The 23,750-nt window shown below is 42.6% G+C and overlaps 1 protein-coding gene across 1 annotated transcript in view; it reads left to right on the forward strand.

The window, feature by feature from the left end:
- Positions 1 to 5,452: 5,452 nt before the first annotated feature.
- Positions 5,453 to 23,750, forward strand: part of Schip1 (schwannomin interacting protein 1) — a 154,329-nt gene continuing 136,031 nt past the window's right edge. The window contains exon 1 of the mRNA XM_076932494.1: positions 5,453 to 5,502. The gene's annotated coding sequence lies outside the window, so the exon portion shown is untranslated. The remainder of the gene's footprint in view (positions 5,503 to 23,750) is intronic.

Below are 23,750 nucleotides of genomic sequence, written 5' to 3' on the forward strand. Positions count from 1 at the left end.
CTTACATGTGATCACTTTCTGTGCAGTTGGGGCAACCAACCTTGTGAAAACAGATGGCTTGTTATCTTACATGAAGAAGCTCCCAGCATTCCAGTCCTTGGGCAAGTAGTGTTTACAGGTTTATCTGTCCATAGGCAAGTAGGGCTTATAATTTAGAGACATCGTTGTTTTATAGATCTCTTAAGCTCAGTAATTAAAACTTAAAACACAACTTTAGCCGTCATAGCAACTTAACAGGTAAAATATTTGCATTGATTCATGGTTCAGGGAGGGAAGGTTCATCATAGCTAGAAAAGCACTCCAGGAGTCAGTCTATGGTGTCGGCTGCTTACCACATGACACTGATCAGAGGCAGTGTGTTAAGAGCCACTGGTACAAACAAGATTCTTTGCCACAGAAAATAACCTTAGGACAAATCAATTTGAAGCAACTTGGAGTTTATTCAGAAGTGATTTTAATATAAATATAAGTGCTAGGTAACAGAGAGGCATTTAGGAAAATGGGAGCGCATACCCAAGCATGGGGGTGTGTTTTCAAGTGAGTCACATTTAACATTCACAGTTGGGTTGGTTTCCGAAGTTACGTCTCAGAGGGTTGCTAAGGAAATTAGATGAGACTATAGGGTGGTTCCTTATGTTCTCTGAATACAAGTGAGAAGTAAAACTGTAGTTCCCAAGGGTTGTACCTGAGCTGATATCCTTGCACTGTAAACAAAGTTTATGGTCTTGTTTATGAGATTCCCAAAATATTGGAGGCTCACATTTGGGAAAGCAGTAAGGTCATAGTCCAATGTCATACGTTCTCAGGTCTTAAACATAGTTCATTGCTATTTTAATATTCTTATTTGAAAATATCTCGATGTAAAAGGGTATATTATCTCTGTGTGGGCAACCTTTGGAGCAGATGTTAATTTGCCTCAAAATCTTTTTTTTTTTTAACTTAAAATATAATTACATTATTTTCCATCTTCCTGTCCTCCCTTTTTAAAATCTATGACCTGTTTTTCTTTGTTATACACATGTGTAATGTGTGTGTGTGTGTGTGTGTGTATAATTATATAAACACAGTAAAATACTTGCTGAGTTCATCTATTTGTATGTGTATGATTTCAGGGTGGCCAGTTGATATTGGAAAGCCAATTAGGAGACTCACTCTTGCAGAAGACTACTCCAGCTCTCAGCATTCCCCTGGTTGCCTATAGTTACCTGACCAGGGGAGAGCCCTGAGGGACTTCTTTCCACTTTAGCATGTCTGTTGCTGTTGTCTTTCTTCTGGTCTTCTTTAGGCTTGGTTTTAATTATTGGCTTTCACTTGGGGAGAGACTTCAGCTAGACTCTAGAGTAAGAGACTCCTTTCTCTTCCAACTTAACCTTAATTTTCTCTGTCTCCCTATCCTGCCCTACTATAGATCAGGAAGTAACCTGGGACCAAAAGAGACAGGATATAACCCTAAAGGCCCAAGGATTCATGTCCTCCAGCTAGGACCCAATGCCTAAAGGTTCCACAAGTATTCCCACCTAATGCCACCAGCTAGGAACCAAGCACTCATACACTGGAGTTTGTGGAGGACATTTCCCATTTCAACCATAACAGGTACATACATAAGAGGAGAGACACTCTTGTTACTCTGTAACTTAGCCTAGCATGTCACATTCAGTGCAGAGACAAGGCCACAAGCTAAAAGCAGTAAGAGGGTTATGTTTGGTTTGGTTTGGTTTGGTTTGGTTTGGTTTGGTTTGGTTTGGTTTGGTTCTTTTGTTTGTTAGGTAGGTTTTTGTTTTATTTTTGTTTTTGTTGGAGGTGGTGGTGTCAGTGGTGGTTGGTTGTTTTTTTTTTTTTTTGGAGAGGGCAAGGGTGTGTCTGAGACAGGGTTTCTCTGTAGAGCTTCATCTATTCTGGAACTCTCTCTGTAGAGCAGACTGGCCTCAGAGTCAGAGTTCTGCCTGCCACTTCCTCCCAAGTGCCAGAACTAAAGGCATGAGCTGCCACCACTACCAGGCCATTTTGTAATCTTTTAATGAAAATTCTCTTTAAAATTTTATTTTAACCAGATGTAGTATCTACCACCTTTAATCCTAGTACTAGGGAGGCAGTTGCAGGCAGATTTCTGTAAACTCAAAACCAGCCTGGTTTGCATAACAAATTTCAGGACTACGTAAACAAAAATCCATTTTAATTTAAATTTGGGAAAAAGTATCACTTACCCAGCAATAAGATTATGACATGCTACCCTGACAGAGAGAGAGAGAGAGAGAGAGAGAGAGAGAGAGAGAGAGAGAGAGAAAGAGAGAGAGAGAATAAATGTTTTGCCTGCATGTATGTACATGTACCACATGTGTGACTAGTGTCCTTGGAGATTGAAGGAGGATGTTGGATGTTGGGTTCCCTGTAATTAGGGTTACCAATGGTAATTTATCCACCAGGTGGGTGCTGGGAAAAAAATCCTGGCTCCCCTACAAGAACAGTAGTCTTAACCCAAGAAGTGGTCTTAACTACTAGTCATCTCTCCAGCACCATGCCCAGCTTTTTCCATAGATACTAAGGAGTTAAACTCAGGGAGTTATGCTTACCTGGTAAGCACTTTCCCAACTGCAGTATCTCCTCAGCCATCAGAGTTGTTCTTCTGTCTTGTGTTTTCTTGAGATGGTCTCACTATATAGTGGAGGTTGGCCTCAAGTTCACTCAGTTTTCCTGTCCTAGTCTTTAGCTAGGTTATGATCACCATGCCCAGTATACTTGCTACTTTTAACCATTTTATGAAGGCAGATTCCTTCCTGATTGGCAATCTGTCAATCTCCAGTGCTTATTATGATGCTCAATACAGAACGAACACACCTATAATGGCTAGATTTATGCCAACTTGACACAAACTGTAATCATCTAAGAGGAGAAAACTTCCATTGAGGAAAATGCCTCCACAATATCAGGCTGTAGGCAGGCCTATAAGGTTGATGGGGGAAATTAGTGGTTGATGGGGGAAGGCCCAGGCCCTTGTGGATGGTGTCACCCTAGGCTGGTGATCCTGGGAACATTCTATGAGAAAGCAGGATGAGCAAGCCATGGAGGGCAAGCCAATAAGCACTCTTCCATGGCCTCTGTATCAGCTCCTGCCTCCAGGTTCCTGCCCTGTTTTAGTCCCTGTCCTGACTTCCTTCAGGGATGGACTACGGTATGGAAATGTCCTTTCCCTTCCCAATGTGCTTTTGGTCATGGTGGTTTGTAACAGCAACAGAAACCCAAACTAAGACAACACCTCAATTCAAATATCAGTTTCTGAGTCTTCCTGCCTCTGTTTTATGGCCTAGGGAATGGTATGACAGCCATTACATCTCAGAGGTTTGTCCCAAGAGGTTGAGTTGTCCCTAGGAAGGTTCTGGAGTAATGCACGGCACATCATGAGCAATCTTCAGATGAGAGCTGTGATTACTGATGTACAAAATGACCTCTGAGTCTAAGTTGTTTCTTATTTTGTTCATCACCAACAGCAAAATAAGGAACATCCTCACACTGTGTGTGTTGCTTCCAATTAGTTATTTCCTTGAGATCTTATTGTTGGATCAAAGAGACAGCAGAATGAAACCTTTTAAAACTACTCCCTTTGATCTCCGCCCTTGAAGGAAAACTTAATGGTATGGAAAAGAAACCCTACTTGAGCTTAAACAGACAATGAGGCCAAGAAAGCCATGTCTATTTGTCAGTAACCACAATAATTTAGCAAGCATCCACTTTATTCACAAAACTATATGAACACCACACAGAAACCCCTGTTTCTACTCAGTTGAATTAATTTGACAAGGGATTTACGGGTCAGCTCGAGGCATCTTTCATGCTACGTGTAACTGGAGTATGGAGGAAAACGAAGTGTTCTTTGTCCTTAAATGCACAAACAAAAGTACACGTATGAAGGTAACAGGAGACTATATAACCAGGTGCCAAATTACTTTCTTAAAGGATTCCGGATCTCCAGTGCAGGCAGCACTGTTAGCTAAGCAGTGCAGAGTGGGTGCTGGCTGGAGCTACCTGGCAGACTTAAAAGCATTTTCAAAGGACCGTAGCCAGTTGGCTGCAAAGAAGAAGCATGTTACCACCGAAGTGATGACTAAATTAAACTGCACTTTCTTCTTAGAATCTAGCCTTTTATAATTGCCTTTAATCCACCCCTAAATGAACAGGACAGCTTTGCATTTAAATATCAGCAGCAGGAAATGTTTGCTCTTGCTGAAACACATTCCCCCAACGCTGTCGGGAGGTGAAGGCAGCTGCCAGCTTCAGCTGGAGGCTAAGTCCAAGAGGGGCACTCCAGAGTACTGGCGGCTGAAGCGATGACTGGCAGCCCTGGTGGAGGACAGTGCGAGTTTATCTGTTGGTGGGGGGTGGGGGATTGTTGGGGGTGCAAATAAAAACCATTCACTTTTAGGGTGTGTTATGGTAGTTGCGGGGGGGGGGGGGGTTGGTGAGCACCCCATGGGACTTCTAGGTTCTTATGCACCAGAAGAAAAAATTAGACACAGATGCATGCGTAGTTGGTTTGTTACAGGAGAAGAAAAGCATTTCTAACAGTGGAGATGCTGGAGCTGGAAATGGCTCCAGGGCTCAGTGGCTCCAGGTCCAGGACCTTGAGGGGTGTTCTGAATGCTACGAAAGGGCTTCTGCCCCTTTGGTGGATTATTGCATTCCTCTTGGATTTCTTTGTTGCTGTTGCTGTTGCTGTTGCTGTTGCTGTTGCTGTTGCTGTTGCTGTTGCTGTTGTTGTTGTTGTTGTTGCTGCTGCTGTTGTTGTTGTGTTTTACTTTCCTTTTTTTTTTCTTTCTTTCTTTTTTTTTGGGGGGGGTGGGTTTTTTGTTTGGTCGGTGTTTTGGGTTTGGTTTGGTTTTTTGGGTTTTTTGTTTTTGTTTTTGTTGGGGGTGTGGGGAGAAGATGTATGCTTTATTTTCTTACCTGGAGGCCAAGAGCATGGGGCTTACAGCCCTTCTCTCTACCACTGGTGTCTTTCAGGTGGACTTCACTCTGCCTCCCTCTCCTGCCTCTGGTACAGAAGTAAGGAGTCTTAAACAAAAGTCACAAGCCCCAGCACTCTCCAGGGACTTTGCCTCCTTGTCTGTTTGATTGCCTGGTTGAGGACAGTAGGGCCACTCATTTCCAGAAATCTAGAAGCAGAAACCCATTCCTGGCATTCAGGAAAGCTTCCAAGTTGCCAGAAAGTCCCCCTGTAAGAAGATAAGCCCTGGTTTCTGGCCTTTAAAATGCCCAGCCAAGCATTATCTTGTGTCTTATCAAGGCTCAATTAACCTGCCTCGGGAACTGACAAGCTCCAGATGCCCCCAGAAGCCTCCTCAACACCAAGAGACTGGCTGTTTTGCCCAAGCAGCAGACAAGCAAAACTGCCTTCCTTATATGGTGAAAAGTGCCCTGCCCCTTTAAGGCCAAGACACTGGGCTGCAGACAATCCCTGGGAAGTTTGCAGGCAGCCCAGTCCAGTGTCTGATCCTTGCCGCTGAGCAGGTGAGTTCCCAAAATCTTCCCTCCCTCATTTGCACCCAACTCTCAGAATTGTTCCCAAGATGGCTAATGCTTTTATGAATGGTTAGAGAATTTTAGGGTCAGCAGATAGGGTGTTACTTGCAGAAGTTTGAGTTGAAGGAAAAGCAAGGTTACCAGAGACATGTGCAGCAATGCAGGCAGCAGCCAGCCACCAGCCACCAGCCACCAGCCAGGATGCTCTAACTTCACCAGTGAGGAAGCAGTAAGATTACAGAGGCCCGAGGCATTCCAGGACAGGAAAAGTGAGAGCAGATTCCAGGCAACGCCATGAGTGGGTAAGTTTAGACTCTTGAGCTAAATAAGCTGGTGAACTACAAGTTTAAAGCGAACGGGGACAGGAGACAATGCTTCTGCAAGTGCTGGTGGCTTTGTAGAAGCAGGAGTACAGGGCTGACTGCAGAGGGGAAAGTACTGGTGAATGTTCACAGCGCTAGGGCACGGGAAGGCTGCAGCCTTAACCCTTTGTCTGGATAACTGTAAGGCTTGGCTGTCACGGACCCAAGGTGGGACTAGGACGGGTGCCTATGAGAAGTCCTGCGATATAATGCCACAAGAGACTAATTAGATGAGGAAGACTCCAGTTGTGGGAAAGCCTTGCTGGGAAAGCCTTGCTGTTACCGCCTAAATACCTTGTCAAAGAAAGCACCGGGGAATTCTGTCCTTCACCGCCAAAGGCAGGAAGACTTAGTCCCACTTGAGCTGACTGTACCTGCATCATTTAGTAACTCTGCTTCCCGATGTTTCTTCCCACGATCCGTAGCCTCTTAAGTTACCGATCTGAAATCAGCTGACAGAACTTTTGAAGGTCTAAATACTTGCTAGCACAGTGCATCCAGGGAAGGCTAAGATGCATTCTTTTGGAACTGGAGATTTTATTGATTGCCTAAGGAGAAGTGGGTGTGGCAGAGAAAAAAAGATACTTGAGGGTCATTTTATTACCTGTCCCAAGCTTTTTAACCAGGCCCATTCATCAGCTACAGCCAGAAGAAGTCCGCCCAGGAATTTAAAAGAGATGATGTGTTGCAGGGTGTGGGGGTCGCCTTTTCTCTTTGCTAAGTCAGGGGCTATTCATCTTCCGAGGCCAGCCAGCTTTGGTGCAGTAGCTGGTGGTGGAAAGGTTTAAAATTAGATTGGAATTCGTTACGTATTCCATGCCTTATAAAAATAATCATATATCTGGGTAGTCACTGAAGAATTTATTAACTAATTTATTGACTAATGAGTGTCCTATGCACTTGTTAGTGCTTCCTAAAGACTCCTTGGAAAGATTTTGTTTTTCATCAACAGGGCCTTTCCCAGTCAAGGTTTTCCATTTTCATTCAAGGGCTTTTCTCTTGCCTGACTGTTCATGGGTGGGTAAAGTCTGACTCTGACTTGCTACCCTACTCACAGATGCTACTACTGTCCAGGCAAAACGTTCATAGTCACAATGTAGGCACTATGGGCCTATGGGCCTATGGGCCTAGCCCTGTTCATTTTGTATCAAGCTAATATAGAAAGAAGAGTCCAAAAGGCTGCTTGAAGGCCTGATGATTTGAATTTGATCCCTGGGTCCCACAAGGTGGCAGGAGAGAACTGACTCTTAAGGACTGTCCACTGACTTCCAAGGGCACTGTGTCATCTGCACACATACATACACACACATACATATGCATGCATACATGTATAGACGCTGCTTTCCATGTGCATGTAGCCACAGAAAGCACACTCTCATGTCCCAAAGCTGGGAAACCTCAACAAGGTATACACGGTGATCTTTTGTAAACAAACTCAAGGCATTTTAAAAGTACAGCTTCTTGAACAGCTCACACACTGACTTTCAGTCACATACCAATGGTATGAATTCACAAGGCCATTTATTTGAAGCATGCTTCAGTTTCCCTGCTACTAACATGCAGATTAGAAGGGACTTTCCAAGGGTGTAGAAGGACCAATTGGAATTCAGCAGGTCTGGGCTACATTTTCAGTCCCTTCACTTATTCTAGGACTGCAGAGACGTTCTTTGGCTAGTGTGCAACTCAGTGTCCTTGTTAACAAAGTAAATGAGTAACTTGTTTTTTTCTCTCCCTGTGACCTGGAGAAATATATCATCCTTAGAGGAGGAAATGAGATTTGGGAGCAGAAACCAGCTCTGTAGCATAAGTTTAGAACCACAGTGGGTTCACATTCCTTCTTCCAGTCCCCTTTAAGGAAGGACATTCAGCTCCCCTAGTTATTAACCAGGCTTGTTGTGGGCCTTCTTATAGCAAACTCACTTCTACTTATTTGTGTTCAGAGACAAAGATGAGTTGACTTCTTCCTTTGGAATAAAAACATTCCATGTGCTTGAAGAGCAACAGTAAACCATCTTAGCACCTCTGTAAGAGGGGCTCACCCCAATAAAAAGTCTTTAAGGGGAATTTTTGTTACTATATGGCAATTCTTACATGTGCTTCAATATCACCACGTGCTGCTGCTGCTGTTCTAAGAAATCTCTTAACACAGTCACAGCGTCCTTAAGAACGCTACTGTGTGTGTTGTTTGCATTATCCAGGCTGCTTTGAGAGCAGGAGTGTTTTACTGTATGTAACAGGAACATATATGACATACTTCTATATGAAAGACAATCACTCTGCCCTATTTGGGAGGTAAAGAGACATTTCAGCAGCAGAAGTGGTCCAAATACTTGTCACAGCACACACAGCAGCTGGGGAAGACGAATGACCCCACTCCCACCGAGAAGCTGATCTCCAGGTCCGGATTAACACCTCTTCCATCAAGAGGCTGGATTTAGAGTCCCCAACTTGAGAGTTTAAATTAGGTGTGAAGCTCTAGCCTTCTTCCTTAGTGTGTCTGAGCCTCAGTTCAAGTGCATGAGGGAAGGATAATAGTACCTGAGCACACAGCTTGTGGAGTCAGAAACACTGCCAGTGCATGTGGCCCTGTCTGCTGTGCCCCAGTGTCTAACAGTTCCTAAGAGAGTTGCTAGACCTCCCTGTCTCATAAAACAGTGGCCCTGGGGCTCAGCTGGTAAGAGCTTGCTGTGAAATCAAAAGAACCCAAGTGTAATACCCAGCACCCACATAGAAATCTGTCACCCCAATATTGAAGAGCAGATACAGGTAGATCCGAGGACCTAGCTGGCTAGCTTATAATTTAGTGAGAGATCCTATCAGGAGGAGGAGGAAGAAGAGGAGGAGGAGGAAAAGCTATCAAGGCAGACACTCCATTTCCTCCTCTGACTCCTGCATGCATGCATGAACACCTAACCCACCAATGCACATACATCACACACCACACACACACACACACACACACACATATGCACAAAAATGAAAATTTAAAACAGTGTTAGCCCTGGACATTGTAGCTCTTCAAACTATTTGCAAATATAGGTATATTTCTTAGAATACACAAATGAAATTTTAATTTTTTAAGATTTTATTTCATGTGTCTAAATGTTTTGTCTGCATGTGTGTATGTATGTGCACTACATTCATGCCTGGTACCACTGGCAATCAAGAGAAGATGTCAGAGCTTCAGAGACTGGAGGTACAAATGTTTGTGAACCACCATGTGGATGCTGGGAATCAAACCTGAGTCCTCTGCAAAAGCAACAAGTGCTCTGGATGATGAAGATATCTCTCTAGCCCCATAAATTCATTCTTTAATTAAAAAGTGTAAGTTTGTGCTTATGCAGAATGAAAAAAGTAGTTGTTGAGATGATGAGAGATAAGTAAATGTGGCTTAAAAGCTGCTGGGTCTCATAGGGCTTTGGACTGTGTTCTATAGAGCCTTTAACCTCATGAGAGATATTACAAGAAGAAAGACTTGGCATGAGGAGCAGGAAGTGGTCCTACATTAGGCAGGTGAGCTGGAGACTCCAAAGGAGCTGATCTGAATCTCAGGACCCATCTCTAGCTGTTTTCTTTGACTTCTGCAGATAATTTGATTCATCTCTAAGGCAGCCATGATGGGGAAACTTGCGGAACTGTCTTAATCAATGTCTAGCTTTCAGATAAAGCTGTACTTGGAGCAATCAAGAACAATGGTACCTCTGCTTGTTGCCCAGCTGCCTTGAGGGTACCCATGAGACAAGCACAGACTTGTCTGGTGCTCTCAGGGTCTGTGCTTTATGTTTGTGGCAAGCTGATACCTGCTTATGGGAAATTGTTGCTGGAACAAGGCTTGTGGGTCTTGCCAGAGATGGATGCTGGCAGCTTGGCAGGACCTCCTGACTTTCTATTAACTATCACATGGGGAGCAGACCTCTTCCTCCTCCTCCTCCTCTTCTTCCTCCTCCTCTTCCTCTTCTTCTCTTTCTTCTTCTTCCTCTTCTTCTTTCATCATATTTGCATCCAACTATTTTGACTTCCTTCTCTATATTGCAATAATTGCAATAATTACCAAACTAGAGAGAGCATAAAGCATTCGTTAAAACCAGGTTGTGGCCCCATCCCTTTCATAAATATATGTAGATCTGAACTGGGGCCAGAATATCTACAAGTTTCTGTCATTGCTGATAGTCTAGGAGCCCCACTTTGGAAATAGGCCCTATAACCCAACACTAAATTTCAACTCCAGTGCTCCCAGGCTCTACCCATCTTCTGTTCTTGGGCACATGTACGTGTGTGTGTGTGTGTGTGTGTGTGTGTGTGTGTGTGTGTGTGTGTGTGTGTGGTGTGTGTGCAGTACAGACACCTCCCTGTTAAAAATAAAGAATAATCTTGGTATTGCACAAAGGAATGCAAGAGCAAGATGGAACTAGCTCACCAGGCCAATTCTTATAAAACGGGTACACCAAAACCCAAAACAGTCTAGAAAAACACCAAGGACAAGATGGCTCCCACCTTTTATCTCTGATATGGGCCAGGTAATAGCATCTCCTACCACTGGTGCAGGCTCAACTTTGCAATCTAACTGGATTACCTAAAGCGCACAAAAAGGAAGGGAAAGGTTCAGGGACTAAGAGTCCTCACTGGGCTTACTGCCTTTGACATATCCTCACCAAAATTACTTATCATTGTTTATTAAACTATGTCCTTTGTATACAATATCAAATTATCCCAATAGCCCAATGTGTTTGGAATCCTAAAGCAAACTGGAAGAGAGTAAATAACCAAATTCTCACTGGTGACAGGAGGGAGATTTGATCCTCAAACCGGACATGTCCAGAAAGTTCTAGATTGCCTGGCCACACCTTTAGAGCCCAGGAAAAGTGCAGCAATGTGCTCTTCCACATTCAAAGTCCCTACATCATGTCTGACTTTGTCCATGGACCACTTCTGTTACATCTCAAACTCAGATAGGAAACTCAAGTTCAAGTTTCATTTCATCTTGATGACTGTTCCATAAAGAACAACAAAACTTGTTTTTCCCTCTCCAACTCAGAAAGGGAAATCCATTTGTGCATGTGTGTGTGCGTGTGTGTGTGTGTGTGTGAAGGTATAATAAAAAATAAAGTAAAAAATGCAAAAGTTTATAAAAAACATAAAGAAAAATGGGATTCAACTGACTGATAGGCAATAGTCACTAATATAGACATTCTGTCCTAAAGTGGTGAGAAAAGGACAAACACATCAATTACAGCCTTGTATGCAAAGGTCTTTTATTACAACACAACTGATGCCATTATATTGAAACAATCCATTATGCCCTAATAAGGAGGTAATGATATACCCAGCTTAGCCCCCCCCTCCACCATTAGCAAACAGTGTAGGCTATTTTCTTCTCAGTGTTTTACACAAAAGTGAGCATGATAATGCCTTTTTGTGTCATCTTAACATTTATTTGGCTGTTTGGTTAGATTTTTTGAGACTGTTCTCCCTCTGTAGCTGTCTTAGTCAAGGCTTCTGTTGCTGTGAAAGACACCACGACTGTGGTAACTCTTATAAAGAAAAACATTTCATTGGAGCTGGCTTACAGTTTCGGAGGTTTAGGCCATTATGCTCATTGTGGGAAACATGGCAGTGTGTAGGCAGACATGGTGGTGGAGTTACAAGGAGTTCTACCTCTTGATCCAAATACGGGTTCCATACTGGGTGGAGCTTTAACATAGGACCTCAAAGCCCAGCCCCACAGTAACACACTTCCTCCAACAAAATCACACCTACTCCAACAAGGCCAAACCTCCTAATAGTGTCACCCTATGGGCCTGTGGGGGCAAATGGCATTCAAACTACCACAGTAGCCTAGCCTGGCCTGGATCTCTTTGTGTAACCCAAAATGGGCTCGAACTCGTGGTAATCTTTCCTGCCTTGGCCTTCTGAGTGCTAGGATTACAGATGTGGGTTCCTATGTCCAGCTCATCTAAACATTTGCTATGAATAATAAAACAATATAACTTAATGATATCAACTAAATAAAAAACACTTATTAAAACATATCCCTAGTCACTTATAATACAGCAGAAAGGAAACAGATGTAGCAGGATTTACTTTCTAGAGAAGGAAAACAGATAATAAGAAAAGAAAGAAGAAATTGTAATACTTGTTCAGAGAGGGGGAAGCTGTATTCTCTCCTGCCCTTCCCCTCCCTTTTTCCTTCCCTCCCTCCCTCCCTCCTTCCCTCCATCCCTCCCTCTTTTCCTCCCTTCCTTCTTTTCTTTTGAAACAGGGTCTTTACATAGCCCAGGCTGGCCACCCTTATAACCAAACTTTAGCATTCAAGAGCCTGAGCAAAGAGGATTTTGAGTCAGAGGCTAGCCTGGGCTACATTAAATTATTGGCACTTACAAGACAGAGTCTGGATGCTGGATCTCAGTGCTGCTTAGAGGCATGCACACAGGCTTACCCTGCTCAGGCTATGCTGCAGAAATGGTCTTTACTGAAAAATCCTCTGGAGCCGTAATGGCAGCTCAGTTAAGAGCTGTGCCTTAGTTCAGTGGGTAGCTACTGAAGCATCGTGAGCTTTAAAACTGATAGGAGGAATTGGATGAGGAAATGTGGGAGGGCAGACCAGGAGAGGGCAATGACTAGACTGTAAAAAAAATAAAAGTAATCAAAAAAGAAAGAAAGAAGGAAAGAAAGAAAGAAAGAAAGAAAGAAAGAAAGAAAGAAAGAAAGAAAGAAGCTAAATATCCTTAAAAATATTTTTTCAAATTAAAAAAATCGGTTTGGACACAGTAACCCACACCTTTAATCCCAGCATTCAGGAAGGAGTTAGGCAGCTCTCTTGATGATAGACTGGTCTACATAGTAGGATTCAGGACAGTCATGGATACAAAGTAAATACATGTCTCAAAAAAAAAAAAAGTCACTTTGGAAGATTTTAGCTGTATTCAATATTTACCCAGTATTCAGGAGGCTGAGGCTGCCAATTCACAGCCAGGTTGGGGCTACATACTCCATACTGAGTTCTAGGAGAGGTAAGACTACAGACATCCAGCCCTGGCTAAAGTGAATGAATACAGTCACTTTGGTTAGTAGAGTGGAGGAAGAATGGAAGAGCACAGAAATCAAGAACATGATTCACCAGGAATTCCCAGCATCACAACAGAGATGACAATGGCCTGCATAAGGCACATAGTGGGACAGTTTCTAAAGGATCCTGTCTTTAAAAGGAAGGCTACTGTCAGTCTCAGAGGCCTGTAATGCCAGCACTTGCAAAGCAGAGGCAGGTAGGTGGATCACTGGGAGTTCCAGGCTAGCCAGGACTACACAGCAAGACCCCTTTCCCAAACAAAAGAAGCATACTAAGTAAATATGAGCTGTTTCTCGGGACACCCTGAAATTAACTCCTTTCGAGTTTTCCATTTTAACATCAGTTGGCTTCCTGTAAACGTTAAGGAGTCATTGTAACATCAAATTCTAGAGCTTAATCTTTCCAGCGTAAGCCAGATCCCTTGCACTTTCTCCCTGCCATCCACCTGCATTTCAAGATGTTCCCTCCTCAGAGGGAGAACTGATTTGCTTCTAGCTTGCAGAGAGAGAGGTGAAATCATGCTTGCTCCCTGAACAACACTATGTAATTTCCCTCCACGAAGGGTCAACAGGAATGATCCTGCTTGTATCATTTTATAAAACCTGTGTCTAATCACATGAATAGCAGGTACCACGTCTACATTTATTCTGCCAAAAGGGTAACATCAAAATATCTTGAAGAGATTGCAGGCATTTTAGTGCTAATTTTACTACAGTATTAAAACCTTGCAAATAGCTTCCAGGTGCATACACTCCATCTCCTCAACCTAGGCAATTCAGCTTCCGGCACTTTAGAGGATGCCCTAACTGCCTCTCCTTATAGCTGTATCTTCTGCATCCCTAAGCAAGTAGTCCCTAAACTTCTCAGACTATCCCTAAGACCCAAGAAGCAATGGGGACCCATTGATTCACCTTCACAGGACCCACTTCTCACCCATGAGAGAAGCATCCTGTCCACTAGCTGAGTCTACAAGTATTGATATAAAGAGGGAGAGAGAAAGTAGGTGTCTGTCTGTCTACTGGTGAGTGCTTCCACTGGGTGGCAGGTGCCTCTGCAGTCAAACCTGGGTCCTTCCCATGTGTACTCTCAGAGCTGAGCATGGCAACTGGTCATAATACAAAGTACCTATCTTTCCTCTAAGTGGATGGAGTCTGGTGCTCACCAATTCATATTCTGCCTTCTAGTTTCTGAACGAAACTGAGGAGAAACAGAAAGATTAGGCCACTCCTCACCCCTAACCAAATCATCTTCTTTAAAATTCTCATGAAAACTGTATCAGCCCAGCAACTAAGGAGGCATATAGTTCAGATGCAGGAGACCACAGATTCAATCCCTGACACTTTTACTTTTCAAGATCCAGGAGTACTATAGCAGTCTACCTCTCGCCTGGCCACCTTTTCCAGCATTCAGGAGGTAGAACCATGAATAAATCTTCGAGTTTGAAGCCAGCCTAGAGCTCCAGGACTGCCTGAGCTATGTAGAGAGCCCTGTCTCAAAAAAACAACCAACCAACCAACCAACCAACCAATCAACCACAAAACCCATAAAAAGCACCCAGGCTCTAATATAGGAATGAAAACCCAGGAAGGCTGAGATGTACCTCAGCTGGTAGAGCACTTTCTTAGAATACAGAAAGCCTTGGGTTCTACCCCAGCACCTCATGAACTGAGTATGATACTGTACCCATGTACATGGGGGCATAGAGGCAAAGGGTTATTCGACTATATAGTGAAATCAGGACTAGCCTGGCTTTGTGAAACCCAGTCTTTAAACAAAACAATGCAGAGCTCTGTCATCTGAGTCTTGGGTGTGGCCCTACAGGAGGTGACACACCCCACTGTCTAGCCAAGAACAAAGCAGGAAGGTGGACCAGGTTTATGTTTCATAGAAAGCAAAGTCTTCACGTCCAGAAAAAAATCTTGTCTTAGCTGGTAGCTAATCACAACAAAATTTGGATGAGGTCACTGTGGTTGCCAGAAACTAGATGCTAACCGAGGCCTCCTCCTTCAGACTGTGAGATACCTGAGGCTGACTTGTGCATCCTCTAAAGCTCCTCTGTGCCCCTGGCACACCAAACCAAACCAAACCGAACCGAACCAGCTACACTTCCCCTCCCCCTCCCAGCATGACCAGGCTGCATCTTTTGACCCTGTCTTCCTTTACCTGTCCTTTAGCCTCTGGAAAGGAGACACTTGATATGCAGTTGTTTGAACCTTCGTCATTTAGCTGCAAACCAACACTTATCCAATGTTCAAAGTCCCAAAACCATTTTTACTTAAAACCACACATTTTCCCCATACAATCTGAATTTCTTAGAGTGAGGGAGCAAGTGAGAGAGAAGGACATTTTTGATGTTATAACACTAATGTTAGAAATATTAGCCTTACCTAGCCTTTATAGAACATTTTATATTTATAAAAATCTAGTATAAACTTACTAGTAAAAATTGCCAGATTCAGCCATGGAGGTGGCACGCGCCTTTAGTCCCAGCACCCAGAAGACAGAGGCAGGTAGATCTCGGAGTTTAAGGCCAGCCTGGTCTACAGAGTGAGTTCCAAGATAACCAGGACTATATAGACACATCCTGTTTAGTGGTGAAAAAACAATCCAGATTCCTTACTTAACTTTATGCCTCCTTGAGATCTTCCTCATCAAAAAACCCAAAAACTCCAAATTAAAGAATTTAAAATGTCCTGCCTTCTTTGCATAAGCTTGGAGCCTTTTGTTCATTGAAATATGGAAGTATCCAGCCTCATCATTAAAATTACTGAAGAGCATAATTCAAACTCCTGGCCTGTCCACTGAAGTTACCAAAAATGGTAATGCATTGCTGGTGTGAGAGCCCAGAGCAAGGAGGCAAAGCCAGTTCTGGCTGGGTTCTGGGAGGTTGGACGAACTTAAGCCTGAAATAGCTGTGGCAGACAGAACTCTGTCTTAGCTTAGAGATGCCTGTCCACTAGGCCTCTGAGTTCAGCATCAGGAAGCTGTCAAATGCAGCCATCTGTGCTGCTCCCTTCCACAGAAAGGCCCTTTGTGGGGGATGCTGACACCCAAGGGTAACAGCAGGAATACCGACTGCCCTTCAAAGTGTGGAATCCCCTCAGACACTGCACTGTTGAACAGGAGGCAGAATCGTGGCATCTCCACCTTCATCATCGCCTGTGTTATGGAGGATCATCTATCCATTTTTCTGAGCCCTGTTTGCAATATGGGTGACAGAGGTTTTGAACTCAATTGTTTTTATTTTCTTGTTCACTTTGTAATTAAGAAAGTTCTCCAGGTTCTTATTAATTCTGTCCTGGAAGTAAACCATGATACAAATGGTTGTTGAATGGTGTCCTGGCTGGTGTTATGTCAACTTGACACAGGCTAGAGTTATATGAAAGGAGGGAGCCTCAAATAAGAAGATGCTAACAATAAGATCCTTCTGCAGGGCATTTTCTTAATTAGTGATTGATGGGGGAAAGGGTACAGCCCATTGTGGGTGTGGCTATCCCTGGGCTGGAGGTCCTGGGTTCTGTAAGAAAGTAGGTCTAGCAAACTAAAGGGAGCAAGCCAGTAAGCAGCACCCCTCCATAGCCTATGCATCAGCTTCTGCTTCCAATGTGGAAGTGTAAAACCCTTTCCAACTTGTTTTTGGTGATGGTATTTCATCATAACAATAATAACCCTAGCAAAGACGAATGGCAGTGATAAACCTTATTCTTGCTCAGTTTGGACATACTGTTTCTGTATGATAGGTGTTTGGTACTAGGGGTTTGACCCAGAGACTTGGGCATCCAAGCAAGTGCTCTGCCACTGAGCTACATCTCCAGACATGTGTGTGGTTTTTGAGACAGTGTCTCAGTTGACCAGGTTGGTCCGAAACTCACTATGTAGCTGAGGCTAGTCTTGAAATCCTGATCCTCCTGCCTCAGCCTTCCAGATGCCAGGGTTCCATCATGTGTCTCTCTGTCTCTCTGACTGTGTCTGTGTCTGTATCTGTGTGTCTGTCTCTCTCATCTCTCTGTCTCTCTCTCTGTCTCTCTCTCTGTCTCTCTGCCTCTCTCTCTGCCTCTGTCTCTCTCTGTCTCTCTCTGTCTCTCTCTGTCTCTCTGTCTCTCTCTCTCTCTCTCTCTCTCTCTCTCTCACACACACACACACACACACTTATACACTTACACACTTACAGGCTGACTAGAAATACTTTGTGAAAGTCGAGAACATTACCACACTTCAAGAAGAAATACTTTTTCTGCTCATCCTGCTTGCCAGAGTGGAAAGATCCAAGAACCACCTCTCTCTGTCTAGAAGTGAGTCTCTTATTGAATATAGAAGGTATTCTCATACAAGGCAGGCCTTAGGTGGCAGCCTGAAGAACATAAGAGCATATAGGAGTGGCTGTGGTACAACCCAGCGCCAGGTGGGCAGTGTGCCCTTGGCTCCCCTGCCTGGTATTACTCTGCAGTCACACAGAACCTCAGATAGCTCATTTTTCTTATCCCTGCCTTAGCCAAGTTCCCTGCATTTGGTTTTTTGATCTTTCTGCTAAAATCAATCTCATCTAATTATCTTCTGTTCCACTTCTTTGAACCCCTTCCAGTTGCTTCTATTTCTCAAGTGTTTAATATAGAATCTGGGTGAAGTTCCGGCTGAGTCAGGTAGAGGCAGCTGCTTACCTCTTTAAGGAGCTAAGATGCTTTGCCAAGGAACCCTTCGCTGGAGTGCCGAGTGAGCCTGGCGCACAGGTGGCACACAGCAAGTACTACCCATGGGAAGAATCCATTGCGACCAATTCTAAATGGCTGGTACATTCCATCTGGCACTTAATGTACTTGACCCCCACCCACCGCTCTAAACTCTTTCTGGTCTTTGTTTTTGTTTGTTTGTTTTCCTAGTCTAATACTTATTTCAGTGATTATTTCTTTGATAGTTTGTGCATTAAAAAAAAAGTTAAAATCCCTTCGATTTCTACTCACATATTTAATTAATTTAATTCATGTGATAGGAATTAGACAGATTAACATTATTTATGACTTACCCCCTTTTATTCCTTTCTGGAAATTACTCCTAGTCATGTTAATATTCTCTTGTTTTTAAATTCTATTAGAGTAGATTGGCCTTGGCCTTGGTTAATTTTTGGTTAATGAGCTACGGAGCAACATTCATGCTACTTCCATTGCAACACAGGTTTGGGCTGAGAAGATGAAAAATGGGGGTCTTAAAATGATATTATTTGGAACTCGCTTGCAAATAACCCAGTGGGGTGAGCGAGGTGAGGGGTTCTGGGGGAAATGGAGTTGCTGAAATGGGAGAGAGCTACAGGGAACTCACCCTGCTCTGATTATGTAAGTGCTGCAAATGTTGCCATGTTTTAAAAATGTTTTAAAAAGGAGTGTCGGATTGTTTTTAAGGCACAGAAAATGGTATAAGTAGGCTGAAATGAAACTGATCCCTCTGAATTATTGGAGAATTTACAGACACAGTAGGCCTCTGGCACCCTCTCCCCGGTCATTGATATGTGAGAGGGCTTCAGCAACTTTTGCTTACTTCAAGATTCAGCTAAAGCTTCTCTTTTCTTTGGAGGGTTTTCTAAACCACCCACATTGAGTTGAATGCCTCTCTGGCATTTTTTTTTTTTTATACACCACTCTTTGATAATGCCTCCCCTGAGACTTAGAACCTTGACTGTAATCTCTGACATCCTTATTGACTGTAATTGTTGACATCCCTGTTGACTGTAATTGCTGGCATCCTTTTTCCTTCCTAGTTCTCTGAGCTCTTTGGCCTCCTTCAATTCTCTCTCCAGAATCCAGTGCCTGACACATAGGTATCTGGATAAATGGACAACAAAATAACCAGAAGAATGTGCACACTATGTTATCTCCTTGAGGCTGCAGCTTCCTATACAAGGACCTCCTGCCATCTCTCCATCTTCCACCTTTTGGCATTCCACTTCCGATTGATGACCCAGCTACCAACCAGTTGTCCCTGCCTTGGCTAAATCCTAGCTGTTTGGTGTTTCAACTAAGGATCGTGTTCTACAGTGTGATACACACTCACTTTTTGATAATTCTCAGCTACATGTGTTTTGACAGTCTTCTATTTATATTCATACATGTATGCATGCATACATACATACATACATACATAGGTACACTGGAAAGAGGAATTGGTGATAAATAAACCTGTGATTTCACAGAGAATATCATTTATTCTCTGTGAACACGTGCTGTGTTAACCAACCTTACCCAGCCTCATAAGTCAGACACAAAATGCTTGGGTGTCACCATAGATGCTCCAAGCTCTATAACTGAACTCTTGGCCATGCCTGTTAGAAGTTGACAGTGAAATCACAGATGTACTTTGTATGTATACACAGAATGTTCACTTTCTGAAACTGCAAAGTATAAACACATGCACTTTCCTTATGAGACAGCATCTCCTATAGCCCAGGTTACTTTGAGGTCATTATGTAGCTGAGCCTGGCCTTGAACTCCTTCCTGGTCTTTCTGCTTCTATCTCCCAAAGGCTGGAATCACAGGATTGTGCTTCTACATGTAAACAGAATTAAAACACAGGAAATGGTTAAACATCTTTTGGGCTCTCCACCCATTTCATCACATTACCTCAGAGTTTTAGCATGGGTTAATCTAAAAGCTAGCAGATTGTGTCAGTGATGTGAATTCTTATCTTGGTCAGTAATAATCCAGCAAGAGAGCCAGTGTTGATGCTTCTGTTTAATGTATTGTGTTTCTCAAGTGCTGTGTTTAGCCTTTTTACTTATAAAAGGTTGTTAATAATACTGCTTATATAAAATTCACTGTTTCATCAAGTCTAATGTGTTACTGATATGTAAAGCATGTCATTATTTTAGGTGTCATTAAGAAAAGCCATGGAACTGGAGAGGTAGCCCAGTGGTGAAGAACACATACTGCTCTTCCCAAGGACCTCAGCTCAAATCCCAGCATGCACTCCAAGCAGCTCACTACTGCCTAAAATTCCAGTCTCAGGGGATCTAACACCACCATCTTCTGGCCTCTGTGACACACCAACATTCACATGCACTTATCCACGCCACTCCCTGTCCCACATACACAAAATTTTGTAAACAGAGCAACAATGGGCTGGGAGGTGTGCCCCGCAGGCCAACAACTTGAAGAGTGTGTGAGGCCTTGGGTTTAATCCCCAGCACTGACTGACAACATTTCTGCTATTTATCAATCATAATTTCAAGGGCTGCAGCTCAGTAGTAGATCTGAGTCTAGCACTGTAATAATAACAATGGGCAGGATGACATTGATTTCGAGATACCTAATGTCTAAAGTGTGGATTCAAATTGATGAAATAAAGAACCTGCAGGCTACTTCTACTTTAGCAAAGGGATATTTGTACTCTATTGATAACAGTTATATCAAGTTTTCCTTTTGAGTAAGTTTATTTGGGGGTGTTGCAGGGCTGAGGCGGGATTTCTCTGTATAACTTTGGCTGTCCTGGAATGCTCTTCATAGAGCAGACCAGGCTGGCCTTGAATTCTCAGAGATCCTCATGCCTCTGCCTCCCAAGTGCTGGTATTAAAGGTGTACACCACCATGCCTGGCTGTGAGTTTAATTATAAAATGAGCCAACTTAAAGAAAACTATAATACAGACTACGATATAGCAGGACCCCAGAGGTGGAATACAGGTCTTGGCCCAACTGCTGTATGGCTCCATGTGTGTCAGAGCTCTGACTGCTTCACAGAAGAGCATAAGAAAATGGTTTGTGTCTCAGCTGAGGAGTATAACTATACAAAGAAAGTTCTAGAAAGTAGACTCATTGCATATTCTAGAACAATCCCAGACTTGCCTGGATTTAAATAATGGCATTTATTTATTTAAATAATTATTTAATAATTATTTAAATTATTATTAAATAAATTATTAAATAATTTATTTAAATAATGGCATATTCAGAGACCTGCTTCAGTTTGAATTCTTTCTCTAACAAGGAAGGGGAAGGGATCCTTTTTAATTTTAAAAATTGATTAATTATTAAAGAAAACTGGCTAACAAAACATTTGGTTTCTGAGATTATCAAATCAAATCATGGTCACTTTCTTTTCTTATAATTGATTTGCCACTTGGAATAGATTAATGAGGAACTTCTATCAGAATATATTTCACTGAGAACATATAAGAAGTGGATGCTGTCTTATTCCTGGAATAAGGAAAGGGAGAAGAGAATGGCTTTGGTGGAGTTTGAGTTTGGGAAGCTACAGCATCTACTTGGGCTCTCTAGCCAGTACATGGATTTGTGCTTCTCGGCCTCCTAACTCCTACTGCACCCAGCCATGCTTTCAACGCCAGGGCACAGTGGCAGCATTTCTCAGAGAGTTCAACAGCATCCCTTGTTTTAATCTGCATTTATTCTTGAAGGTTACTATGAGTCGTTAGCCCCAATGCAACAAAGTGGGAGGTCATACAAGTCATGCAGGCTCTGCTGCATGCACACAGCCAGCTTTTGAAAACTTCCCTGCAAAGGTTCTAATGTAAGTGTAATTGAAAGAGAGATGGAATACATATGCATATGCTAATAAAGGGATTCTTTGTAGTCAGCAGATATTCACATAATAATTGAGCGTCAGTGAACCTGTTACAGTATAATGAAATGTAAAGGTCTTAAAAAATCATATATAGGCCATTGGCTATTAGTATGATTTTAAAAATATAATCAGTAACAATTAGCAAAGTCTGTAATACATCTGCAGCTGTTTCTGCTGCCTGGGACTAATGATGCTAGAAACTGTTCTAAATTGTAATGCCTCTCTCTTCTTAAATTCTTTGTTTAGGGGTTCTCTCATGGAATAACTTTATAAGGAGTATTTTCTGATGTTTTTTAAAGCCATTAACATTGTACACTAAATTTTAAAAGTTAGACATAGAAAAATAAATTTAGAGGAATACTCAAGTCCAAGAACTTTTCTTTAAGCAGACACACTGGTCAAAGGGTCAAATATCAAGGCAAAAGGAGGTGGGGTGGCATGGGCTAGAAACATTGATCCAAACGTAAAGAACTTGCTGGACAAACATGAGGGTTTCAGTTCAGATCCTCAGAACACGCTTTAAATGCCCAGACTGCATGTGCATGTAGACCCAGTGCTTGGGGGATGGCTTGTGGAAAACGGAGACTGAAGGTTTCCCTGGCCAGTCAGTCTAGTAAGAACAGTGAGGTAGGTCCAGTTTCAGAGACCCTGTCTTAAAAACTAAAGTGTAGAGCAATAGAAAATACTGAAAGTTGACCTCTGGCCTCATTATATGTATACACATATACATCTATACAGCCATACATGATAAATTAATTTTGTCTTAGTGTCTCTCTGTGTGTTTATGAAAGAGAGCGAGAGTGAGAGAGAGAGAGAGAAAGAGAGAGAGAGACACAGAGAGAGACAGAGAGACAGAGAGAAGGATGGAGGGATGGAGGGAGGAAGAATTTTACATCATTCTGTCTGTCCTGGTACTTGTTGTATAGCCCAAGCTGGCCTCAAATTTGTAGAGGCCAGCCTGTCTCTACCTCCTCAGTGCTGGGATTATGTCCAGCCTTTGTCTTGGAGTCTAAATGTCAGGTTCTCCAGGGTTTGGGTGCAGGCCATTTGCTGAGAGACAGTAAGAGAGGAGATAATGAGTAGAATGTATAAGTCTGCTTCTATGGGGCACAGAATAGATTTCATCCTAGAGGAGACCTGTGAGTCCTGTGGCCAAGCAAACACAGCAGCTGGAGGGAGGCATCAAGACCTGCTTAGAGAAAAAGTAGCTCATAATTCCATTTGATGGTGTGAGCAGAAGGGAAGAGGCCAGAGTGGCTTCCACATGTGTACCATGAACAACAGAGTAGAATGTTACAAAGGCATAGAATTTCCCCTCCTGATACCCCAAACCTTAACAATGTAGAAGGAAGATGAAAAGATTTTTCACTTAAATTTTTTCTTTACCTTTTTCTTCAGCTTTTAGCCTGGAAAGTTAAAATGCCAACTGTGTGACATATTTGCATAGAATCAATTTTCCATTAAAAATACATAAGCTTTTAAGATATTGCTCCTTCTGACCTTTTCCTCTTAGTCAGCTTCCTGTAGACAACACAGATGAATTCCCTCACTCTAGGCTGGTTCCCTTCTCCTTCTTTCTTTCTTCTTTCTGTCTTTTGATTTTTTTTTTTTTTTTTTTGTACTAGGGAGCAAACCCAGACCTTCACAATGCTATTATTTGACTAACTCTAATCCAAATGTTCTATTTATCTTTTTATTGGTTTATTTTTTTCATGTGTATGGGTGTCTTTGCCAGTTCATGTATCTGTGTACCACATATGTGCAAGGCCCCTAGAGACCAGAAGAGAGTGTCAGGTCCTCTGGGACTGGTATTACAGAGGGTTGTGAGGCACCATTGTGAGTGCTAAGAATCAAACCCATGTCCTCTTAACTACTAAGACATCTCTCCACCCCTCTATCTTTTTTTAAAAGAAATAACGATAGTCCAGCATGGTGGTTTATGCCTCTAATCCCAGTACTGTGAGGAAAGCAGATCTCTGTGAGTTTGAGGCCAGCCTGTTCTCCATAGTGAGTTCCAGACCAGCCAGGGCTGTTACATGTGAGACCTTGTCTGACAACAAAAGAAGTAGTTATACTTTCCCTTGTGACTTTTATAAATTAATCTATTCCTCTAAATGTTAACAGTCTCTTAATGTGTTTTCTGTGATTTTTAAATTTACTACATGCTGCTTTTATTGATCCATTTTGGTTGGGACATTTGAGAGCTTATTTAAACTAAGTAGCTTTGAACTTACAGAGCGATGCC

The sequence above is a fragment of the Arvicanthis niloticus genome, chromosome 4 (genome assembly GCF_011762505.2).
Source record: "Arvicanthis niloticus isolate mArvNil1 chromosome 4, mArvNil1.pat.X, whole genome shotgun sequence".
In the NCBI taxonomy this organism is placed as follows: domain Eukaryota; kingdom Metazoa; phylum Chordata; class Mammalia; order Rodentia; family Muridae; genus Arvicanthis; species Arvicanthis niloticus.